General features: G+C 51.0%; 1 long non-coding RNA gene across 1 annotated transcript; it reads left to right on the top strand.

Annotated features, from left to right (window-relative positions):
• The first annotated feature begins 216 nt into the window (after positions 1 to 216).
• LOC148118542 (uncharacterized) lies at positions 217 to 6,747 on the top strand. Its single transcript, XR_015736008.1, has 3 exons — positions 217 to 1,557; positions 2,929 to 3,128; positions 3,688 to 6,747. It is a non-coding gene; the product is annotated as an uncharacterized LOC148118542 (long non-coding RNA).
• Positions 6,748 to 24,288: the final 17,541 nt, after the last annotated feature.

Raw genomic sequence — 24,288 nt, 5'->3', positions numbered from 1 at the left:
GGCAGATATTAGCTTCAATTGAGGTGGGATGCTCCACCCTAAATATAGATGCCACCGTTCTCTAAGCTGGGATCGTGGACTGGCCCAAAGGAGACCATGAGCTGGATGTTTATCTCTGCTTCCCGGCTGTGCGTACAGCGCGAGCAGATGCCTTCTGCTGCTGTGACTTCCCAGGTTTGTGGGAGTGCCCCCTCAAACTGTGAACAAACCTTTCCTTCCCAGGTCGCTTCTGCTGGGTGTTCTGTTACAGCAACAGGAAAAGAGACCAATACAGAAGCTAATTTTGGTGGATTAACATCAAGGCGGTGGCAAGGCTGGGCTTTCTATGGAGACCTGGGGCTGAGTTTATCTCCTTCCCTCTTCTAGCTTCTGGTGGCCACTAGCTTGGTGGTCTCTGGGGTCACCACCATCCCTCCTTTCTGTGTGGAGCCTCCTCTCATTAAGGACTTGGCTGGCATCTTGGTCCACCCTGGGTCACCTGCACACCCATGGCCATCTCTCAGCAGCACTTGCCAAGACTTTGTCCTATGTTTGTCTCTATAAGGTGACTCTCGCAGGCTCTGTTAGGGTGAGCTCTCTGTCGCTGGGTCTGACAGGTTACATTGGGCCTGGAATTGGGACACATGATCTACAGTTCCAGCTGCTTTCATAATGGTGTGGTCCAACATGGTGCCCGAGGTCCCAGGACACAGGAGAGAGAAGCTGGGGCCACCATTGTCACTGCCGCTGTCTGTTCTGAGAGTGTGGAAAGCAGAATACCAACTTCCACAGAGACTTTGAAACAGAGGTACCCACTGTTTGTCTGCATGGACGTTTCCTAGGCTGTGCGGTCACAAACCCCAGCATGGTCACTTCCCTGAAAGGTGTCATCACTGGCCAGAGGAAGTGCGCTGTAGCATAGCCAGGACATGGTCAGTGGGTGTTAAGAGGGGTCAAGAGCCAGGGTTGAGGAGGCACAGAGCCCCTGCCTCTTGAGCTGCAGGCCATCCCAAGATACGTTATCTCTGGCCAAGGACCTGAGCCTTCTAGAGACAGTGTTTGAGCTGCAGACAGGGGAATCTGGTGTCTGTCCTGTGTGTGACCTGAGGAGGCACTTCCAAAGAAGCTTCTGGACATGGAGAGAGGAAGAGGACCTCTGTCTGGGAGCACTGCTGCTGTTTCCACCAAGTCAGTCATCTTAGAGAGCTCTTATTAATAATATTTTAGAGGCTGGAAGAGGTTAACAATCTCCAATAAAATCCCAAGGACAGAATCATCAAAGGGTTGATAGTAAAAAATGATACTAAGACCTGGAAGGGATGGCCCACACAGGCACGAGGATCTGAGTTCAAATCCCCAGAACCCGCTTTATGCTGGGCAGACATTGTGGTGTGTGTCTGAAATTCCAGTGCTCCTACAGTGACATGAAAAGCTGCGTCAGGAGACTGCCCAAGAGTTCAAGGGCCAGTTAGCCCAGTGTACTCTACCTCCAGAGAAAGATGCCCTGCCTCAAACAAGGTGGGAGATAAAGACTGACACCTGAGGCTGACCTCTGACTCCTTCTGTGTACCATGGCAGGTGAGTCCCTGCAAGTATGTGCGCACGTGCACACACATACACAAATGCACTTGAACACACATGCATACCTGCGCGTGCATGTATACACATCCCCTACACACAAAGATTTTAAACCTGACCCTGAATCTCTGTGCTCTGACAGCTATGGGAGTGTGAGGAGAGAATCTCTGTTCTTCATAGATGCTCCTAGCATCTTCGTGTGTGGCTGAGCCACCTGCCTGAAACTGCCCTTCACATGGGTCAATAAACTCAACACCAAAGATCTAGAGAGCAGACATGGCCCAGGTTACCAGCTGCTGAAGGTGGAGAGAAGGCCATCTGGTTATCAATCTCTGTAAGAGTGGAGTTTCTTTAATAAAAGTCAGGAATATTAGGAGCAGAGAAAGATGGTGACAAACCAGGAAGTTCGACTGACCCTTGCTCAGGATTCAGTTTAGTGGTGTTGGGGAGCATCCTTGGATGAGAGGCTCATGGGAGCAAGGAAACCATACCTGGGCATCTAGGCCAGGGGTGGAGCAGGGAGATGAAATGGGATTGGGAACTGCACTGAGGAGCCTTCCCAGAGCTACAATCAGACAGGCAGGGCAACTGTCAGCGACCTGAGAATGAGCCTCGGCTAAACTGATTTGATTTCAGAGGCTACAAATGGCTGGTGAGAGCTCAGATACAGAGCCACATGACTGTGTTCCTGGGGGCTGGAGACCCCAGCAAATCTCCTCTGTGTTTGGAGGTCTTTGCTGCAATGCTGAAAGATCCAGAGACCTAGACTAATGAAGACAAGCAGCAAACGATGCCCCTCCTGCAAGCTCAGATCACCTCTCAGCTCTCAGTCTGAATAAATCAGATAATCACAACCCCTAGCTCAAAAATGGTCATGTAACCCAGTTCTAGCCAGTGAATTACAAGACAGCATCGGTCAAGGGGCTTCTGGGAGGATGCTCAGAAGAGCTGGTGTCCTCTCTCTGCCGATCATGTTATAGTAGGACACCAGGAACTACTGCAACCACCCTAGGACATTCCAAAAGACACAGGCAATGTCAAGGCTCCAAGGCAGAGATATGGGAAGGACATGGGACCTGGAGGATGCTAGGCTGCAGCCCCATGGCTGCCTGCCCTATAGGGCTTGGCTTCTGTGACTGGTAGAAGCCCAGAAGATGAGGCCATATAGCACTTTGCCTCACCTAAGCGAGGAGTCCCTTCCCCTAGAGTGGTGGTTCTCAACCTTCCTAGTGTTGTGACCTTTTAATACAGTTCCTCATGTTGTAGTGACCCTCCACACACACAACCATAAATTCTTTCATTGCTACTTCATAACTGCAATGTTGTTACTATTCTGAATTGGAATGTAAATATCTGGTATCTGATCCCTAGAGGGATCACAACCCACAGATTGAGAATTGCTGTCCTAGAATGATACCCAGCATGGGCACAGAACACAGGATCCCTAACACCAGGAACCTGTCCAGGAAACACCCCAGACAGAGCTGTCACCAGGGACCATCTGCAACCCCTGTGCCATCTGCCAGCCCATTGCACCTGACAAGATGAGGAACTCATTCCAACCCCTCAAGGTGAGTCTAGCCTTTGAGAAGTACACAGTGGGTCCTGGGACTGGACACAGCCCCCATCCTCCAATCCAAGCATCTTTCCATGAAAGTCATGGGTTCTTGTTCAAATGTACTTTCGAGCCCCACCCCTTTCCAACCTGTGCAATCCCATGATGCAATCCTGGACACAGACCTGCCTATGGGACCCCCTGACAACATGCAGAGGAAAAGCAAGTCACAAAAAAAAGCCACTTGGAGCAGCTGAGAATCTGAACCACAGGCCAGCGACAGATGCAAGTCTCCTATGAAATGGCCTCAGGAGACAGATGCTCTCTAAGTGGTTCAGAACCTCTGCCCTGTGGGCCTTCAGAGTCCAGCTGGGCCTTAATGGCTTAGGAAGTGAGGGGGGGTGTCCGCAGGGCCCAGAGGGCCCAGGACAGGATGAGGTTCATGAGCTAGGCACGCAATTTGGTCTTGAACTCTGGAGCTCTGAGCAAGAGGCAGCTGGCGGTGGGGGGTGGGGGTGTCTTGGCTTCTGTTTTCCAGCTGACAGAGAGATAGTACTGTTTCCTCTTCCTTGAAGGCTGGAGTACACTGCCAGAATGCAAGGGGTCATGGAGAGCCCAGCAGAACCTTCGAAGACCCAAACATAGAGGGTCAGCTGCCATATGTGGGTTTGCTCGCCGCCATTCCCAGCCGCACACTTCCGCTGAGCTTCCCCAGCTCATAGTCAGAACCCAAGAAGAAACAAAGATTTGAAATGAGGGTCAGTGGGTTCCAGGCTTCAGGGTTGCTTCTGTGCCAGAACGCCTGCTTGTTTCCAGTTGGGTGACCTTCGACAAGCGACTTCACCTCTCTGGTCTTTTGTCTTGCCACAAAAATGTGAATGACAATAGAAGGTCCCTTTCAGGACATCTGGTGGGACTAAGGCGTTGTGTGCCAAGGACACAGGACCTACCCTAGCTCACAAGAACATCTATAAATATGTAGCAGTTGCTAAAGATGCACAGCGCTTGACAGTTTGGAGAAGGCTTTCCTGATCACCTTTGCTCTGACTGAAAGACAGAATGGCCCACCCTGGAACAGCTCAGAGATTCCTCACACTGCCTGGGGGCTACAGAACCTGATCTCCGAGGGCCAGCTTGTGGCCCCAAGCTGTGTTACAGCATTGATACTCTGGCTGGCTTGGATCAGTTACTTCCCCTCTCTGATCCTGATTTCCTCATCTAAGGAGTAAAAGCCTGCACAGTGTCCAGATCTCCAGGGTCTCCACAGCCTCGTCATCAACCTGATGAAACTTTTTGCTTCAGTGGCATCTCTGGTCCTGGTTATATCCTGAGTGTTTGCTTCAGCCTGCCTGGTGTCAGGTCTCAGCAGGTGGCTTCAGTATCTTTCCAGTCCTCAAAGCAGCCTGGACAGATAAACCATGGAATACCCATTGTACCGATGGGAAAACTGAGGTACAGAGATGCACATTCCACAAGATAACTCACAATACAAGCGACACCAGTTGGAGAGGATTCTAACTCATAGTGGTCTAATTCAGCCTTGTACCCTGATGTCACCTCTACCCAGGGATCCAAGCCAGCTGAGCCAGTTCAGCTCCTTTGTAAATCACCAGACTTCACCAAGTGTCTGTCATCTTGGAACCTTCGTGATGACGGTGATATAGCAAGACCAGCCCCCAGAGTGGTAATCCTGACATCACCAGGATCCCTGCATCCGTGCACAGCCCTGTGTGCTTGTGTTGCAGAGGCCTCTGCACCAGGTACATGAGGAGGCAAGGCCTCAGGAGCCAGCCCTGCCCTAAAGCCCCTCAGTCTGGGAACGGTCGTCAGACGTGGAAGAGCCACAGAAAAGTCCAGAGAGAGCACCACTAGGTCTGGGGTTGCACATGGCTTCTTTCTCGCTCTCCTCTTGAAGTCACACACACACACACACACACACACACACACACACACACACACACACACCTGAGTCCCACTCAAGTGACGGCACTACAGCTTGTGTGGCCCAGAGCTGAACAAACTCCCTGGCATAGAGCTGAAACTGCCCTCCCTGGCCCCTAAGTAGGAGAATAAGGGGTCTGAGGAGCAGGGATCATCATTACAAAATCCCTTGCGATTTGGATTGTTCCCTAGCAACCCACACAGACTGCCAGCAGCCTGGGACTCCAACTCATCTTAACTCACGGATGACTTGTGGCCAGTGTTCCCTTCTCCAGCCAAACCTGAACTTTGCTCTGCAGAGAAACCTGACTTCACTGTTCCTGGTTGTCACCCATGTTGTTCCTGCATTGACCCCTTCGTGAGAGCCAACTGTGCCATCTGCTCCAAGCCCTCGGTCACATCCCTCCAGCAGGTTAAGGTCACCTGGGTGGTGAATTACACCAGAGAAACTGGAAACCCTCTACCCACCTTCACCCTCCCCAGACCGGGGGCCCTAGCTGCTAAGTTTCTCTCAATGTGAAACTTCAAATGGCCCCAATTTCCTTAAAGTCTCGGGTTTTATCTTTAATATCCCGTGTGTTTTTCTGTTATCCACAAAATGTTTGTTAGTTCCTTAGGGCATTTTAGGCTCACAAATGGACTGACCTCAAACTCAAGATTCTCCTGCCTCAGCCATCTGAGTGCTGAGATTACAGGCGTGCACCACCACACCTGACTAAGCTTATTCTCAACTTCCATAGGACCCTTTTTAAACGGCCAGCCACCTTGTTAGTGGTGGGGGTGGAGTGACAGCCCAATGTTGCCCCCAACAACCTCGAGGCGTTGCCACCCAGCTCAGGGACCTCCACCCAGATCTTCAGTTTTGCCACAGAAAGAACTTCGGGATTAGCCACAGAGAAGCGAAGGTACTAAGTTTATCAGCTATTTTGAAGGAGTCATGGAGAGGGACACGACACACTCACATCAGGCTCAAACTCCTCGAGGAAGAGCAGCACTGAGGTGTAGTGTCGAGGGTTGCACAGGGGACCCTCTGCCTTCTAAGTGTGTTCTTCGGGGATTTATTTACACTATGGTATAAAGATTAGGCGAAGCTTAAATAAAACGGGTCTAATTATCTTTCTTAAAACACTTCCCTTTCGCGAATAGAACTGTCCGGTGGTTTTGTGATATTTGCTATGTCGCCTTTGGGTGAGAGAGCAATGTTAATTCAGCAGAACTCAAGGCCCGCACATCCTGGCCCTACTAAGCGCGGTTCACCTCTTGTTCTGAACATCTTCACTGTGTTGCCGTTTCTTGACCCACAGCCCTCAGCAAAGGTAGATGAGACCCCAGGATGAGGCGCTTCTTTGCCTTCCCAGGTTCCCTTCGCTTTCTGTTCTGCGTCAACATACTCAGCCCCTGCTCAGGTTATCTTTCAGGCCCTAGGCCAGCAGCCGTGCTCCACTGAGGCTGGATGCCTCTGACTGCAGGACTCGGTACCCTGAGGAAGGAGGCTATGCGGACAGAGCTGAGCAGCGCGAGAATAGCGGAAATGCCCTGCGTGGCAGGCAGCAGTGACAAACGACATTTGCATGTGTTCATCCCGTGGATGTTCACCACCAAGACTGCACTCTGATGTCAGCCAGACCTGGGTGACAATAACAGGCCCACATGGACCGGGACTCTGGAAAGTGGATCTGTGATGGGGAGGAGGGTCCAGGGTGTGTGGGAGCCCTTGGTGTCTCTCACTGTCTCACTGCCATCCCAAATACAGTTTATTTTTAAATTTTCAAAAGAAGAGAAGGCCCAGAGCATCGCCCAGGCTCCAGGTGTCCCTTCAGACCCCAGATCCTATCCCTCCGCCTCCTGGCTTTAATTAGCACTAGTGAAAGTGGCCGGTCCAGGGACCGGTTCCTCCTTGGGCAGGGGAGAAGCTGCGGGCTGGCAGGTGCCGCACCCTCGCACCCCCCTCCTCGCAGGCAGATGTTTTCACCGTGTGGTCAGGTTTGGGGAAGCTCTGGGTGGTGGTTCCTTCAGGTGTCTTCAGAGCCACACCTGAGAAGTGTCAAGACACGGCCTTGGGTCCTGCATGGGACCTGCTGAGATAAACTGCAAGGGCCAAGCTCGAAACTCTACTCTCTGCCGTCCAGCTGCCATGGCGGGTGGGGCTGTCCCAGAGGGTCAGGAGAAGGTGGAATGCCTAACTCCGTCCTCCCAGCCAACTGTCCCCTGGGTCCTTCCCCACAGTTACTACTTGCTGCGTAATGTCAGGCAAGGCCCTGGCTGCTTGTCCCTTGGTTTCTCCAGCTGTGACATGTCAAAGGGTAAAACCTTTGACCTTGTGTTACTGATGTGAGGGTCTGAGCCTGGGGTCCAGCAGCCCAAACAACCCAGAAGGTGGCTCAGACACCAATTAATAGATCAATTAAACAGAGAAAGGAACAAAGCAAACAGGCAGAGAAAGATTCATTCAGTGTGTCTATGATGGAAGGAGGTGCAGTGACCCACCCCCACTCCGCCCCGTCCCTCACGCACAAATGTCTATTCGGGATTCTGAGGAGTTTTGTGTTTAAATAGAGAAGTGTGCAGAGAACATCTGTCCTGGTCCAGGTGTGGCCCTGACCATCACAGACCACCACTGTCCCGGCCCCAGCCTCCCCGAAAAGGCTGTCTGACAAGGTTGGAGCTGTGTGAAATCTCTTCCCTCTGGCCGGCACCTGCTTCAGGCTTTTCCTTCCCACAACAGGAGACTCTCCCAGCAAAGGTCTGTTGTCTCCAGGGTCTGCTAGACAAAGGGAGGGCTCAAGGGTCTCTTTAGGAAATCTTCATGCCTGCCAGGACCCCTCTGTACACCCAGAGTGCAGTTACATTAGATTAAAAGACACGCCTCAACTGGAAACTATGCAGCCCGATAAGTTTGTGAACCTCCAAACATGGCAGCCAATCATGGGGGCCTTGTACCTGGCAGCCCCTCGCTTGAGTGTTGCGGGATATTTGATGGCACTATGAAACTCGGAGACTGTGTTCAAAAAATTAACCTTGCACCAGGGACCAGAGCCAGTGACTAGCTGACAAGACTTAGCCATAGAGAGTGTGAAGGACCTAGGAATATGGATGAAGAAATGCACAGGAAGGAGTAGGGAGGGACTTAGAGATTCGTAGTCCTTTCTGGTTTGGGACAAGGGGACACTCTTCTCGTGCTTGGTCTCCAGTCAAAGAGGAAAGTCAGCTAGTTGCTTCTTAACTTTCTGATCCAGAAGGTTTCACCCCAACATCTGACTCCTGAGTCCTCCCCTGTTATCTCCGGGGAACAGTGACTCCCCAACTCCTGAGTCCTTGGGAATGAGGGGCATAAAACTGAGGGCCAATGCTGAGCAGCCCAGGCTTCGCACACCAGGACAGTACTGAACACAAAGTGAATAAGCACCAAGTATCCAGCACTGAGGACTGTAGCAGTCTACGCCACAGACCACAGAGACTGAAGAGGAGAGGGGTCTTCTAAAATGATCTTCCAGGCGGTGCATTTCCTCTAAGCCGGTTCTCCAAGTTGATAACTGCCTGCTCTTTGTCCTAAGGGACTTTGGAGATGTTTTTGTTTAACCACAGCCAGCCAGTGAGACAGGAGCCACTGCTGTACCACCATCAGGTTGAGAATTGTTAAATGGCTGCTTAAGTCACACAGCCCAGGCCAGTGGCTTTAGTAAGAGACTGCCGGTTCAGACCTGAACCCCTAAGAGCAGGTTTGCCTCCAGGTTCTAGGGTCTGAGTCTTTCTAGGTGCTGGCATCTGAGTCCCTCTGGGTGTTAGGCTCTGTGTTCTCAAACATAATAAATGAATCCTAAGAATCTATGTCACAGGAGAAGTGACAGAGAGCTGGTAGATACTAAGAGTTAGTCCTGTGTGCTAAGCAGGGCGCCATCCATGGCAAGCTCAGCGAAAGACAAAGCTGGACAGTGGCTGAGGAGGGGTCAGGGAGAAACTCTGGAGATGTGATATGGGAGAAGAGCTTGGCGGAAGTGAAGAGAAAACTAATTCAATGGGCAACAGGGTAAGGGGCCTGAGCCGCTTGTGACTGCCTGGGGGCTGAAGAGGGAACCCTGGAGAAGTAGACTAGGATCAGGCAACACTACCCCCACCCCTCAGCAATTCCAGTCCTGAAGGGACGAAAAGACCCACATGTCTGCTCATTCGAAGTACTATCCTGGGAGTCACACAGACCGAGGGCGTATCTGTGACTCTCCCTTGCCCTCTCCTAGTGACAGTTTGAAGGTGTGTGGCTCTGAGAACAGTGTGCATGATGGAACACATTAAAAAGAATCACAGTTCAGATCACAGCCCGGCCCCATGGTGAAGGCAAAACAGCCCTGGATGGTGAGCAGGCAGGCAGGGGAAGCTCTTTCCCCGCTTTCAGATTTTATATAACATGTTTACTTGGCACTATTTTTACAACTAATTAAAAAAAATTACTGGGGAAGATGCGTTCCAACCAAGCCAGTGACTGAGAGAGGGGTGGTAGCCCAGTTTGGTTTCCCTTCCTTGTGAGGTGCCCTCCCACCTGTGTTTCAGGATACCTCACCACTGCTGATGGAAGTGAGCCAGCCCCAGGGACGCTACACCCACAGGGAGCATCCTCCAGCTGCACAGCCAGGTGCTCCAGCCCCTGGGTGCTCCAGAAAGGTCATCTTGACCCCAACAGTCTCCAGCCCAAAGCTCACACCAATGTTAACATGGTGGGGTTTATGTGTTCCACAGGACTCCTGACAAAATTACAGCCCAAAGGTACCCTGACCTCGGCCATCTGAGGCCAGACTGTTTGGTTGTCAGAGTGCCCCTAATCCCAGATGGAGCCAGCCACCTCTTTCCCAGGTCCCTGGAGGTATTTGAGACCTGGTACCAGCCAGAGTCAATGCCCATTCCCTCCCCTCTCTGAGCTAACCAGGTCCCAATCACCTTGTGGGGGTCCTAAACAACAGGCCACAGCCAGAGGCAGGAACCCACGACTCTACATCCTCCATGAACCTCCCACAGAGCAGAAGTTCTCAGAGAGTCTCACTCGGGCCTTGCTCCTCACCAGCCTCTCCTGCCTTCCAAGCCTCCTAATCTAACTTAGAAAACACCAAAAAGGAGTCTGTAGCTGCCTTGGACTGTTTAGATAAAATCATGGCAGGAGTCCTGACAGTCTGCAGACAGGGCGGGCGCCACGCTCTCATCCCCACCCCTGATGCTTCCGGTGAAGCAAACGTGAATTGTTGGGAAGATCACACAACTCTGTGCACACAGCAAAAGTGGCCAGGGTCCTCCCTCTCCGGTCTCTCCCAGGCTTCCCAATCCTTGTCATCTCTTCGGGGAAAAAAATTAGAGGAGACACAGAGGTATCTTGGAGGACAAAGACTTTTATATGTTGTGGAACACGCTCAAGGGTGGGAGTGAGCAGTGGCCCAAGGGACCATTATGGAGGGAAATGCAGTGTGACCATGCAGAGAGCTGGTCATGCTGCCCCACCTGTTTAGGCAGGCTTCGTGCTATGCTCCTGAAGTCTCTGGGACAGACAGCTTTCCTGAGCAGTGCCTTCCTGTGCAGGTGATTGACAGGCCAGTGGATTAATCCTTAAGGGACAGGCAAGGTTCATCTTCGATCTTTACCAGGAAGCCTCTGCTAGGTAGAAATCCTAGATCTTTCTGGCAATTCAGAAAGTCATGTCTCCACCCAGGGTCGGCAGTAGCAACTCAGATTCCATTCTACCAGATCCGAGTTCTGCAGCTTCAGCTCCTGGTTTTCCAAGTTGCTGATTGGGATTGTGGGTCTATCCTCAGGGGCTTCAAGCCTGGTAAAATCTATCAGCCTAACACTGGAGCCCACCGGACTGAAAAGTTTAGAGGTGTGCACGGGCGAATTACAGGGGATGTGACGTCTACCCAAACAAGACTGTTAGAACACGGTGCAGGTGACTCCGGCCAGGACAGTGTCCCTTGTGCTAGTCTTACAACTTTTCTGCATGTTGGGGCTGGAGAGGTGACCAAGTGGTTTAGAGTCGTTGTTGCCCTTTCAAAGCACTGGGATTCAGTTCTAGTCACCTATGTTGGATGACTCCCAACTGCCCATGACTCCAGATCCAGCAAATCCCACACTTTCTTTTTGCCATTACAGACAGACAGACAGACACACATTTTACAATAAAAACGTGAGTTGGTTTCAGGGGCCCCTCGCATACCACTTCGCTCAGTGCCTGCATTCCCTGTTTACCCACGTTGTGCCTGCCCTTTTGGGGGGGCACCACACGGGCCTTAACTCTCCTTCCTAAGCGGTCCCAGGAGAGGCAGGTCCTGAAGCTACACAGGGCTTAGGGAGAGGGAACCAGCCCCGGAGGGCAGCAACTGCCTAGATAGGCCAGCCTGAGGGGAGAGAAAGCGAGACCCACACCTGGGATCTGGCCTCGGGCCTTGGAGGGACCTGATTTAGAGTCGAGGCTGAGAACCAGCTGAAGATCAGTCCAGAACCAAGCTGCAACGTCAGTTACAGGCTGTGGGTCCTGAGGGGAAACCTAAAAACACCAGGCAGGGTGGTGGTTTTTCCACGGGGGTCTAATTCTGTCTCCCACATGCCCCTTCCCTCAGCACCTGGACCGGCCTTGGCTGGAGGGCCACAGAAACCTCAGGGGCTGTGTTGCAATCTCATGACTCTGCCCTGAAGCAAGGGCTGCCAGACACGGGCAGCGAGGAAAGCACCAAGTCCCGGCAAAGCAGAGTAAGAAATCCCACCTCAGGCCCTGCTAGCTGCCCCCTACTTTGACCCCCCACCCCCACCCACACACACACTTAGGTGAGGTGAAATTCTGAAACTAGACCTGCCCCAAGCCAGTTCCCTTTCCAGGGCCATCGAAAACTCGGTGTTTCCTCCAGCAATTCCTTTTGGGGAGTCACTTGTTCCTTGAGGCAGGGTGAGGACGGCTGGATTCAGGAAGTGGCTGGTGTCTTCAGTGGCCAACTTCGCCTTTCACTTTTCTTATCAGTTAGGTGCGTGAGTTATCTCGGGGCTGACGCTGTGGAACCGCCTTGATGGACAGGACCCCTGAAACTCTGCTCCCATCTGGGGCAAGGCATCAAGGTGGGAACCTGAGCCAAATTGAAATTCGGAAGGAGAAGCTGAAATAGGAACAAGAAGAGACGGGGATGGAGGGGGAGCTGGCTGCACACCCCCGAGGACAGCACTCTCCGTCCGAGCCAAGGTCTCCTTTGCATGGAAGGGAATGGGCCCTCTGGTTCAAAAGCCACAGCTCTTACCTCAAGGCAAACAAGAGCTAGTTTGTTCTGGAGTCAAACATGAAAGACCACGGCTCAGGAATACAGATTCAGGTTTCTACCGCAGCAGGGAAAAGAAAGCCATAAGCCACAGCATCTTTCAAATGCATTTGTGGGAACATAAAGCTGGGAGGTGAAGGTCAGTCAGGGAGTCTCCACTCTAGACTTCAGATGCTACCTGATGACATTCTTAGCCTTTGTATTGGTGGGAGCCGGGTTCTATTTGTACACTCCAAAGAATTTACTTACAAGGATGTTAGGTCACTCACAGAGGTGAGCAACCATGGTTACTTAGGGGTTGAGATAGCCCAAGATAGTTGGCTCTTCTGCAACTTTCCAGGTCTCCACAGACATTAAAGTGGGGGGGGGTGTTGTTTTTTGTTGCTGTTGTTTTGTTTTTGTTTATTTTGTTTTTTTTAGTTTTTCAAGACAGGTTTTCTCTGTGTAGCTTTGGAGCCTGTCATGGAACTCTTTAGACCAGGCTGGCCTCGAACTCACAGAGATCCACCTGCCCATGCCTCCCAAGCGCTGGGATTAAGCGCATGCATTACTGCTGCCGTGCTATTAAAATGTTTTTTTAAGATACATTTATATTTATATGTCTGTGCCGTAGGTGTGCCAGTTCCTGAGGAGGTGAGGGAGGTGATCAGGTCACCCGGAGTTGGAGTTGCAGGCGGTTGGGAGCTGCTGGGAACCCAGCTGGAGTGCTCTGCAAACACACTCAACCCCTCAACCATCTCTCCAGTTCCTAGCACTGATTTTTTTTTAACTTATTTATTTTATTCTATGTGCATTGGTGTTTTGCCTGCACATATGTCTGTGTGAGGGTGTTGGATCCTGAAGTTACAGACTGTTGTGAGCTGCCATGAGGGTGCTGGGAACTGAGCCCAGGCCTTCTGGAAGAGCAGCCAGAGCTCCCAACCACTGAGCCATCTCTCCAGCACCCATCACTGAAATTCTAATCATCCTCAAATCTGTCTCCAACAATGTTTAGCACTGGATGGTTCTTATTTTTCCTGGGAACTTCAGTTTCCAGACATAAGCAGAATTCATTCTCAGTGACTCTGAGGAGCTGTTCCTTTGGAAGGGACCCATGGGCAGCTGCCTCATGCCCTTGTCAGTTCCCCTTATTAAACCTCAGTGCGGGAGGCCAGGTGGAAGGCTCGGAGGTTGGGAGCACTGGCTGCTCCTCCAGAGGTCCCAAGTTCAATTCCCAACAACCACATGGTGACTCACAACCATCCATAATGAGATCTGGTGCCCTCTTCTGGCCTGCAGGCAGACATGCAGACTGAACGTTGTATATATCATAAATAAATGTTAAAGCAAACAAACAAAAAAACCTCAGTGGGGTACCAATGATGCCCCTCCCATTAGGTTATTAACTGCCATTTTCATTACACGATGTTTGAATCTTCATAACGACCATGCCTTGAGGAGCATCTGTTGAGATGTCAGTCAGATGGTTCACCTCTGGCCACACCATCTACATCATGCTGCCTAACGACTGCCCCAGTTCTGTACTGAATCTGTTACAATCATTGCCCTACTATTGCTCTCTTAAAGATGGAGAAACTGTGGTAGTCAGGCCAAGTGGCCTGCCCAGAATGAACCCTGCTGCTCAGAAACCCAAACAGGTTCTTTTTTAAGAGACAGAGACTGGGGGCCTTAGGATGTGACTCAGTGGCAGAGGGTTTGCCTAGCGTGCAAGAAGCCTGAGTTCCTCCCCCAGAATGACATGAACCTGGCATGGGAAAGAACATTGGTGAGCCCATCACTTGGGAGGACACGTGAGAGTCAGGAGTTCAAGGTCATCCCTGGCTACGTAGGGAATTTGAGAACAGCCTGAGCTACAGGATACCCTGCCTAAGGAAGAAAGGGTGGGAGGGAAGGAGACAGACAGATGGACAGGCAGACGGACAGACAGAAACAGGGGGAGATACACAGAGAGACAGAGAGTAAATTTAGCATTTTCAACTGGTTTAAGTAAACCAAGAATAGAACACTGAAATTTAACCCCAACGAGCCTGACTGTGTATCTCCCGTGACCCCTGTGCCATGGAGCCTCGTGCAAGATCAACCCAGAGGCTCACAGAACAAGATCTGTCTTGTAGGTAGGTCTACCAGCACACAGTCCCGGGAGAAGCACTTGTGGGCGGGAAGGGGCCATGCAGGGAGTGAAAAGGCTCACCTGGGAGTCACAGAGGGATCCCCAGAGGAAAAGCTGAGAATGGAAGTCGGGCGCTAACCTCACAACAGCTGGATTCTAGAACGTTTTTCTCTTGCTCCCAAGCAGAGCGGGAACCTGAAGCCTAGAAGTCAGCATCCATGGCACCCCAACTACTGTGCTAATGCTCTGAGTTTCAGTTGCCCCTGGGGTTCACGAGCACCCCACCCCACAGCCCAGCTCCAAGGGCAGGAAGTGAGCTCTGAGCTGCTGTAGCAGATCAGATCCATAGCCAAATGTCTTTGGGGAAAACTGTCTTGTCCCCCCATGTCAGTGAGCCCCATAGGACATGACAGCAGCTTGGAGTAAACTTAAGGACACTGACTGCCATTAAAGCCCACTTTAGCTGAGATGCTGGAACCAGGCCAGGGCCAGGCTTTGGGTTGGGATGAGACACCAACTATGAGGGGGCCCAGAGCAGAGATGTCCTAGCTATTCCCTGGACAGTTGTAAGTCCCTTGCCTCACACTGCTACTGAAGACACAGGTTTGGATCTTGTTAGCTCAGATTGGTGGCTCTGTTATAGGAGTGGACACGATCACAGGAGGGCATCCAAGCCAAATCTGGGATCGCAACCTAGAAGAGAGCCCAGAACTGGCCAAACCCACAGCATACATCGGTGGGGGGGGGGGGAAGCTAAAGGGGTTGCCTCTGAATCTGAGGGCTGATTCTGTGGGGTCCACAGTTCTTCCCGATGCCAACCGGATGCTCTAGTCCTTCAGCCAATGGCTTTCTCTGGTCCCCTGCATCCATCTTGCTACCTGGACAAAGATCAGCAGTGAGGGGAAACTCACACTGGGGTAACCATGTGGACATGCTACCTTCACATGAATCTGAGAAGCATGAGTCTCAGGTCCCGGCATGCCGAGGAGGAAGCTAGAGTGCCCACCACAGCGCTTCCGCCCACAGCTGGGGCGACAGAGATCACTCTTCTCCCTCCATCCCGGCCCCACCACACGCCACCCAGCAGCATTCACAGCCACAGTTCTGGCCTCTTGAGCACAATGCCGGCTGTAGCCAGCAACCAGCAGGAGCCTCTCCTCCTTGACATTTGGCCACTTTCAGTCATCTCTGGGCTCCCTCAGCTATTGGCTTTGAACCCCATCCCTGCTCTCTGCCTGCCCTTCACCCTCACTTCAACCACCCTATTTCAAAGGCATCGTTCCTAAGGGCATCCTGCAGTATCCACTCCCCTTAGCGCACAAGTGCATGTGTGTGTGCGCACGCAACACACACCACACACACACACACACACACACACACACACACACACACACAAACGCTTCTATGGGCCAGGGCTGCTGCGGCTACCTCCCCGCAGCAGGCCCTTTGGTTCACACTTGAGAAAGATAGAAAGAAAGAAAAAAAAAGAAAAAGGAGGAAGGAAGGAAAAAACTGAAAGCTGTGTTCAAACTTAGCCCCAGTTAACTACCAAGAACACAAGACACGATTTCCTGTGTTTTTTCTGGTTTTTAAAAGAGTTCCAAAAAAGTTTCCTCTACAAAACTGAGACCGAAATGGCAAAAAATGCAAATGTAGGAGCCGTGCTTTAAGCCATCATCTGCACCCAGCACAGGGCATTCACAGAGACCCCGAGGGGTCCAAAGCCTAAGGAGAGAATTCCATCAGGAGACAGGACCATTCCCTGCAGAATCACCAAGATATAGGCTCCTAGAGAGCAGGCACTATCTCTTGACCCTGTGTGCCAAACCTGTCACTGTGCTTGACTCAGTAGATGAGTGGGTAGATGATAGGTAAAGAGATGATGGATGGATGGATGGATGGATGGATGGATGGATGGATGGATGATGGATGAGTGGATGGTGGGTGGATGATGGATGCATGCATGGATGGATGAATGGATGGATGGATGGATGATGGATGGATGGTGTGTGGGTAAGTGTGGGGAGAGATGATTAAGCAGATGGATTGATGGGTGAGTGAATATGGTGTGTGTGTGTGTGTGTGTGTGTGTGTGTGTGTGTGTGTGTGTGTGACCGATGGTAGGTAGATGAATAGGCGAATGGATGGACAGGTGGATGGGTCAATGGAGAGACAATTATATGGGTAGGGGGAGAGGTAGGGGAATGGATGGATTGGTGGATAGATAACTGAGAAGAGAAGGGTAGATAAAAAGGTGGTAGGTCAATGGACAGGTCAATGGATTGGGTAGATGAAGGGGTAGGTAGATAGATGTGTCAATGGATAGGATAGTAGATGAATGGAAGGATGGTTAAGTGGGGGGACAGATGGATAAGTGAGAGTTGATGCTGAATGGGCAAATAGTAGGTAGACAGATATGTGAGTGGATGGGTAGGTGAGTTAAAGGATAGGCGTATGGATGGATGTTTGGGTGGATGGATGGATGAATGGGTAGATGTTTGGGTGGATGGATGGATTGCTGGGTAGATGTTTGGGTGGGTGGGTGGATGGATTATTGGGTAGATGGATAGATGAATGGGTAGATGTTTGGGTGGATGGATGGATGGATGGATGGATGGATGGATGGATGGATGGATGGATGATCCCATGGATTAGGTGTTAAGTGAATAGATGAGCAAGTGATAGGTGGGTTAATTGGTGGATGGACCTAGTTACAAGAGCACCTGGACCCTTTGTAATCCATCTGGCTGTGGGCTCCAAGTTTTGGACATACATCAGGGAATACAAACAGAAAGAGTCTTGCCCTCCTTGAGTGTACTGTAGAGGAGACTCGTTAACAAAAAGGAAAAGACCCTACATGCAGGTGTCCTTGCCCCAGCTCAGTCAGTGTAAAGGGAGCTCTTCCGTTCTGGAGGAGAGCTTGTCTCAAGGTGGCTGTTGGCAATTGAATCTGAAGGAGGAAGCTATCAGCCAGCCTACCAGGGAAGAATGCAGATCCCAGGCAGAAGAAATGGTGGGCGCTGGCTCTCGGATAGCTGGAAAGGGATGTGGATCTGGGGAAAAGCAAGAGGAAGGTAACATGGCTGGAGCCCCGCTGGCAGGAAGGAGATGGTGCTCAGGCAGAGAGCAGGCTAGGGCTCCAGAGCGTCACAGGCCATGCCCCCAGAGTGTCACGGGCTACATCATTATGGGACTTTTGGAAAAACTGTTCAGGTTAACTTGCTGAGGAGTACTCTCAAAAACCAGTATGAAGGAGCTGCTGGAAACCCCAGGAACTGGAGGATCTACAGGGTCACAAGAAGGCCTCCCCCTCTGTCCCCTAGCAAAGCACATATCCCAAAGGCCTGTGCTGCCCCCCATCATTGGCCTGTGAACTTGAAGAATCCTCTGCGGACAGAGATGACAGTTTTCTGGGAGACCAAGGTCAGCACCCACAAAGAAGTCATCTGAAAAGAGCGTTCCTGACAGCCCAGCCTTCATCTGAAACCTAATATCTCATGTTTTTGTGTTTTTTATTTTAATTTATTTTGAGACAGGGTTTCACTGTGTGGCCCTGGTGGTCTAGAACTCACTATGTAAAACAGGCTAGCCTCTAATTCATAGAGACCTGCCTGCCTCTACCTCCTGAACGTTGGGATTAAAGGCATGCCATCTCTGTGCTTGGCCTCAGCACCCTCCTTAAAACAGGAGAAAAAATATCACAGAGTGCCAACTAGGAATCCTCTGCAGGATATCTCAAAAACAATCAAGACCATGCGAGCCAGGCAAAGTCTGAATAAGTCACGGCCAAAGAGATGTAACCACCGTAGGATAGGGAGCATGGTGGGTCCCAGACTAGGAAAAGGGGAAAGGGGACACTTAAGTAAAAACAGAGAAGTGTGGGATTTAATTAACAAAAAAATGCACTAATGTTGGTCAGTTCCCTGCAGGGGTTAGTCATGTCAGGAGGAGTGGCCGCCCTGGGCTGGGTCCATGACCACCTTGAGTAGACACAAGATTCTATTCAAGACATGTGGTCCTGGGCTTCGACCTCTAGTTTCCATAGATACAGAGAAGCTGAGATTGAGCTGCCAAGAGTGCCACCCCGACAAACAAGCTTGCCTCTTCTGATCAACACGGGGCCAAATGCTTGTTGCAACGCTTAGATTGTAGCCATCCTGGGCTCTGCAGTGAGCCTCTTGGGAGGACGGTGATGGCGGATACAGGAGCCTGGCTTCAGACTGTGTCTCTGCGTGGCCTTGGACAAGTCATGTGACCCCTCTGTTCCTCTGCTTCCTTGGCATTAGCACGATAACCACCTTAAGACAGTGTTGGGCAGCTAAAGGAGGTGAGCCAGGGTGGCAAATCAACCCATGATACGGGGCTCACGGACAAGACAGCTCAGGGGCAGCACCAGTGGGAACTCTGTAGACCAGCCTAGAAGAACTAGAGGGAGACACTGGGGCTAATGTCCGGGGTGTGAGACTGGCTAGTTCTGTTCCAGGATACTAGGTTCTGTACTAGACTCTACAACAGATCTGCAAGAGGTTTGGGTGGCACCTGACCTCTCCCAGCACAGTGGCCTCTCCGCACCCACCTCCCTTCATATGTCCCACCTCCTCCTGCTCTATCCATGGGCATGTGGGAAAGTCCCACAATACAGGAGGCCAAGCAGAAGGAAGAGGAGTTCCCTGTGCGATAGGTAAGGATGGAGACCCAAGGCTGGAGCGTCCTTGTAGCTGTTTGCTGACTTAGGGAGGGCTGGGAGAGCCTCACAGAAGCCCAATGGATCGCCTGCTTCTATTTCACTGGCTGTTATCCTGTCACGTGACCCTTCTGGAAGAACTACTGTCTCAGAGATGATCAGAGTCCATAGTTGGGTAAGGATGGGACCATCCCCTGAATCACACAGAGGAAGGCAGGGTGCCTGACACAGTCAGGGTTCCATGATCAGAGACGGACAGGCTGCAGACCTATCGCCAAGCATAAGGTCACCTCCTGGCCAATTCCAGGGCAAGCCGCTCTGTGATTTAAAACCCATCTCTGGGTCCTAGTTTCTCTGAACAATGAGAGTGATACTCTTGAAGTGGGAGGAGGTGAGCTGGAGGACACCGCCACCTGCCACAGCATCTTCCCGATCATGACTGTGGGGACCTGCCCTGGACATCATTGGGGCATGCCACTCAGGATCGTGGGGTTGAATCCATCATGCTGAGAATGAATCCATGTCCTCATGGAGTACTGGTCTAGTCAGAAGACCCTCAGGGCATTGCCACCTACTTGGAGAATGATTTCAAGTAAGCGCTTGAGTCTGACTTAACAGAAGAAGGTGACCATGCGTTCTGGAACCTTCCAGCCATGTCAGAACCTGTCCCTTTCCCTCATGCTGTGGTGAAGAGCAGCAAGTGGTAGGCCATCATAGGAAGCTTTGTCTTTCAGGCACTGTGAGCGGGGCACTGTTTCCCCCTTGGCATTTCAAAAGCGATCTGGGTGAAATGAGGCGCACTGTAAATCGGGCATTTTCCTCCCACGCACCCAGGGCGATCTGGGTCCTATGGCGTCATTTACACTTTCCAGCAGCAACCAGTTCTGAGGTTAAGCTTGAAAATTTGATGGGGAGGGGGGAGAGATTTCTTGAAACAGGCCTATGCTGCTGCCCGCACTTTTGAATGGAAACAAGTTATTGGCCATGACACCATCGTGGTCGGAGCTCACACCTCGAGAAAGGAAACGCCACCTCGAACTTGACAGTGAGGAAGACCCTAGAAGAAAAAAGACAGAAAACAGCAGCAACCCCTGCACCAGCCAGGCCACGAACACTGGAAACTGGGCACTTGCTACAGAGTCCCGTCTGGGCCACCCACACAGCTGGGAACTCAGCAGGACAGACAAGAGCTGCCAGTATGGACAGCCAGGCTGGCAGAAGGAAGTGGCTTTTTCAGCCGGCTGCCCCGAGGCAGCTGATAGCAAGAAACCTAACCAAGAAAAGTGCAGGGCTATTTTCAACCTTGGGGTTTCCACCCCAATGTCCCCAAGTACTGAGGGCAGTGTGGCTCCCCTGTAAGAAAGCCAGGCGACCGATGAAAGAGAAGCAGCTATAGGGAAGATGAATCTGGAGGAAAAGGGGCATGGCACAACCCACCATGTTGTACAGGACCCCTCTTGCCCCTCCTGGGAGTCCTGGGTGTCTCTGCTGAACTACAAGGTTCTGTGCAACTGTCCTAAGGCTGTGGGACAAACAGACATGATAGTAGCTTAAAACAGCACACACTCATTCCTTTACTGTCCTCAAGGTCAGAATCACAAAGTGACACAGCAGTTCTTTCTAGAACCTTCTCTCTCCCTGCCTTTCTCAGCTGCCAGAGTCCCCTCATTCCTTGGCTCATGGTCTGCCTTCCATCTGCAAGCCCTCACAGCCCGACTAAATCCTGTTCTGTGGTGTTAGGTGTCTTCTCTGTCTCTGACCTCTATGTCCCCTCTCCATCGACTCTGACTCAGCACTGGGCCATCGGCCCCTATGGATGATCGAGGAGGGTCTTTCATCGTAAGATTCTCGGCTTATTCACAGGGGCTCTGGCAACAGTCACTTTATTCTGACCTCAGGATCTCTGACCTGCTTTGTTCATCAGCTCACTCCAGACAGAGGCAGGGGCATTGCAGAGATTGAGAGACCCCTGCAGAAGCCACAGGTAGGTAGGAGAGGGGCAGCTGAGACACTGATTTTTCTCTCCTTGGGAATCCCTTGTGTCCCTTTGGGGGTTTGTGCAATTTTTAAGTTTCTATTTTTTTTTATACTCCAGACAAAATCAAAGCAGGGGATGTTATAGTCACCAGACCCTCAGTGCAAGGGTATGACCCATAATACTTTGTTTGAGTTCAGTCCCACTCAGTAACACAGCTCCAGGTCAGAATTCAGCCCTCCCCTTGAACATGCTGGAGGGACCAGGAGGAGCCTGCTCACTGGGCAGCATCCACAAAAGCTATTCCTTCCCCATGTCTCGCCACAAGTGATCCTAGACCCTGAGATTCTGCCCTTCTTCTCCTCTCCTGCCTCTCTCCTTCCACCAAGTAAGAAAGGCTGACCTAAACCACACTATTTCAGCGCTCTCCAGGGAAGGTGGTCACAATGAGGCCTTCAGGGTGTGAGAGTCCATCTGACCACTAAGAAACGGTGGAGTGGCCTTCATGCTTCCACCACTTCGGAAGAAGGTCGAAAGGGGCTCTCCCTTCTCTCAGCAGCTCTGGGTCATCCTTGAACCCCTTCTTCACGTCACAGCTCTATGGGGATCATAGACAGCACCTCGTGGCCCCTCCCACCACCTGCCATGTGACCATCAGAGTCACCCTACCACACAGACACAGGCAGTTGGGAGGCTGAGGCAGGAGGTTGTCACACTTCTGGGGCTAGCCTGGACTACTAAAACTAAGACCCTTTCTCAAAAATGAAGAGATAATAAAATGAAGCGCTCCAGTACGCCAAGCTTTGGGCGCTTGGATCAAAGCAGCCTGGCCACTAGGCTAGCTGAGACCCTATGTAAGTAAGCTTCATGAGAGAAGTTTAATTATCTCGTGTGTGTGTGTGTGTGTGTGTGTGTGTGTGTGTGTGTAAAATATACTGTTTATAGCTACACAATCTTTCAGAAGCAATCACATATAATATACAATTAAGGGAACCATAAAAGGGAACCATATAATTCTACACACTCATGTATTGCTTTAGCAATTCTAACAATTGAGTATTAATTATTCCATTATTACTGTTTTGCTTTGCTTTCTTGAGACAGTGTTTCACTGTGTGGCCCTGGATGGTCTGGAACTCACCATCCTCCTGCCTCAGCCTCAAGAGTGCTTAGATGACAGGAATCCAGCACCTCATCTCACCCCACCAACAATTACATATTGATGTAGCTGACTGACACACATACTTGAACCACTGGTGTTACAGTTCATTGATAAGAACTATTTAATATACATAGTGTGACTATTTAATCACACAGCTTAATCACAAATGAGTGATAAACAGAAATGTACTTTTGGTGGGGGGAGGGTATATTTACTGAGTGGCCGATCACTTGCTCCTCAGTGTGTGATACCGAATCCCTCTTACTGATGAGGAAACCCAGAGTTGGGAGCATGAGCAGTTGGTGAGCTTGGAGTGGTTGGAACTCTAGTCTGTCATGTGGCCACACATCCTCCCCCCACCCTCCACCAGCCTAACCAAGTTCTCATACAGCAGGTGCACCCTGGCCTTGCCCCAGCCCACCCAACTCTTCCCTGTTTGTCTATGAGGTTGGTGTCTTATGTGGGCGGTATGAGAGAAAACAGAACACTTGCTCCCCAGTGGATCTTGCTCTGGGGTCAGTTGTCCTTGGGGTCAAGGATCTTACACAGAGGCTCCTCCCTCTCTGTGTGCTCCCAAAAGCAATAGTGAGCTAAGCAGCAATGCACGGAGCCATGTTGACACACTCCATCTTAACTAAGAGTTTTCTGATTCCAAGAGTGGGGGAGCTGGTCTTTCCTTCAAAGCTAAACACTCTCCATCCAGAGAAAGTCACTTTGCTTTGAGGCCCCAGCCCTCAGAGACTCCAATTCCCTCCTGCACTTCAGAGACTTAGCATCCACACTATGCCCAGGAGTTGAACTCTGGGAGACACAAACTTGGACTCGGTTAACTTTCCACATTCAGACCTGCTTATAAACAAAATTCCTGGTTGGAGCACTCTGGGGTTAATGTGACTCAGTGCAGAAAGGTCTGCTGTCCTTGGCTCCAGGGTCAGTTGTCCTCGGGGTCAAGGATCTTGCACAGAGGCTCCTCCCGCTTAACATGCTCCCAGAAGGCTTCACACCAGCCAAGCATGGGCCCCTGCCTCACTTTTCACATCTGTAAGCCGTGACTAACAGGCCTTGTCTCTGAGGGATTCCATGAGAGCAGAGGTGGCGTGCATTGCCTCCCTGACAGATGTGCTAGGCTGTATCCGCCCATCTGAACTCACAGCCCACACCCACTTGAGCTTGCAGTCCATGCCCACCTGAGTCACAGCCCGTGCCCACCTGAACTAGCAGCCTGTGCTCACCAGCAGTGGGGGCTTTGCTCTCAGTTGCTAATGCAATGGCACCTGGGCTGAATGCAGCATCGGTGAGGGGCCGTGCTGGACTTGTGACCAGCATGAGTATGTGCATGGAAATGGAAGGTCAAACTTCATCACTGTGACTGGTAACCATCCCCCTAATACTTCCAGAAGCTTCCAGAAAGGTGCTATCAGTGCAATATCCTTCCTCCATGCCTTCCCACACTTAACACAGTCTGGGCTCACTAAAACCCAAACAGGCCTCTGGTTGAACAGTATACATGGCCTGCTGCATTTTCCAGTATCTTCTGTGTACCAGTTCCATTGTTCCGTTCTCCAGACCTTTCTGCCATTGTCTTGGGAACCAAAAATAAAATCCTTAAAATCTCAGTCCACTATTCCATTATTTCTTTAAAGTTCCTTCTTTAAGAATCCTCACAGCTGTCAGGCAGTGGTGGCGCACGCCTTTAATCCCAGCACTCGGGAGGCAGAGGCAGGCGGATCTCTGTGAGTTCGAGGCCAGCCTGGTCTACAGAGAGAGTTCCAGGACAGGCTCCAAAGCTACACAGAGAAACCCTGTCTCAAAAAAAAAAAAAAGAAATCTTCAAAGTCATAGTGACTCATGCCTGTACTCCCCTCACTCAGGAGGCCGAGACAGGAGGATTGCAATGAGTTCAAAGTCTGGGCTACAGAGTCAGGTCTTGTCTCAATTTTTTTTAAGCAATTTTTTTTTTAAATCCTGGAATCTAATGAAAATTATATTCAAGAGTGGTTTTTTTTAAAAAAAGGAACAGATATCAC

This window comes from Myodes glareolus, chromosome 22, assembly GCF_982192425.1.
Source record: "Myodes glareolus chromosome 22, mMyoGla1.1, whole genome shotgun sequence".
Lineage (NCBI taxonomy): Eukaryota > Metazoa > Chordata > Mammalia > Rodentia > Cricetidae > Myodes > Myodes glareolus.
This window is presented reverse-complemented; position numbering and strand designations above follow the sequence as displayed.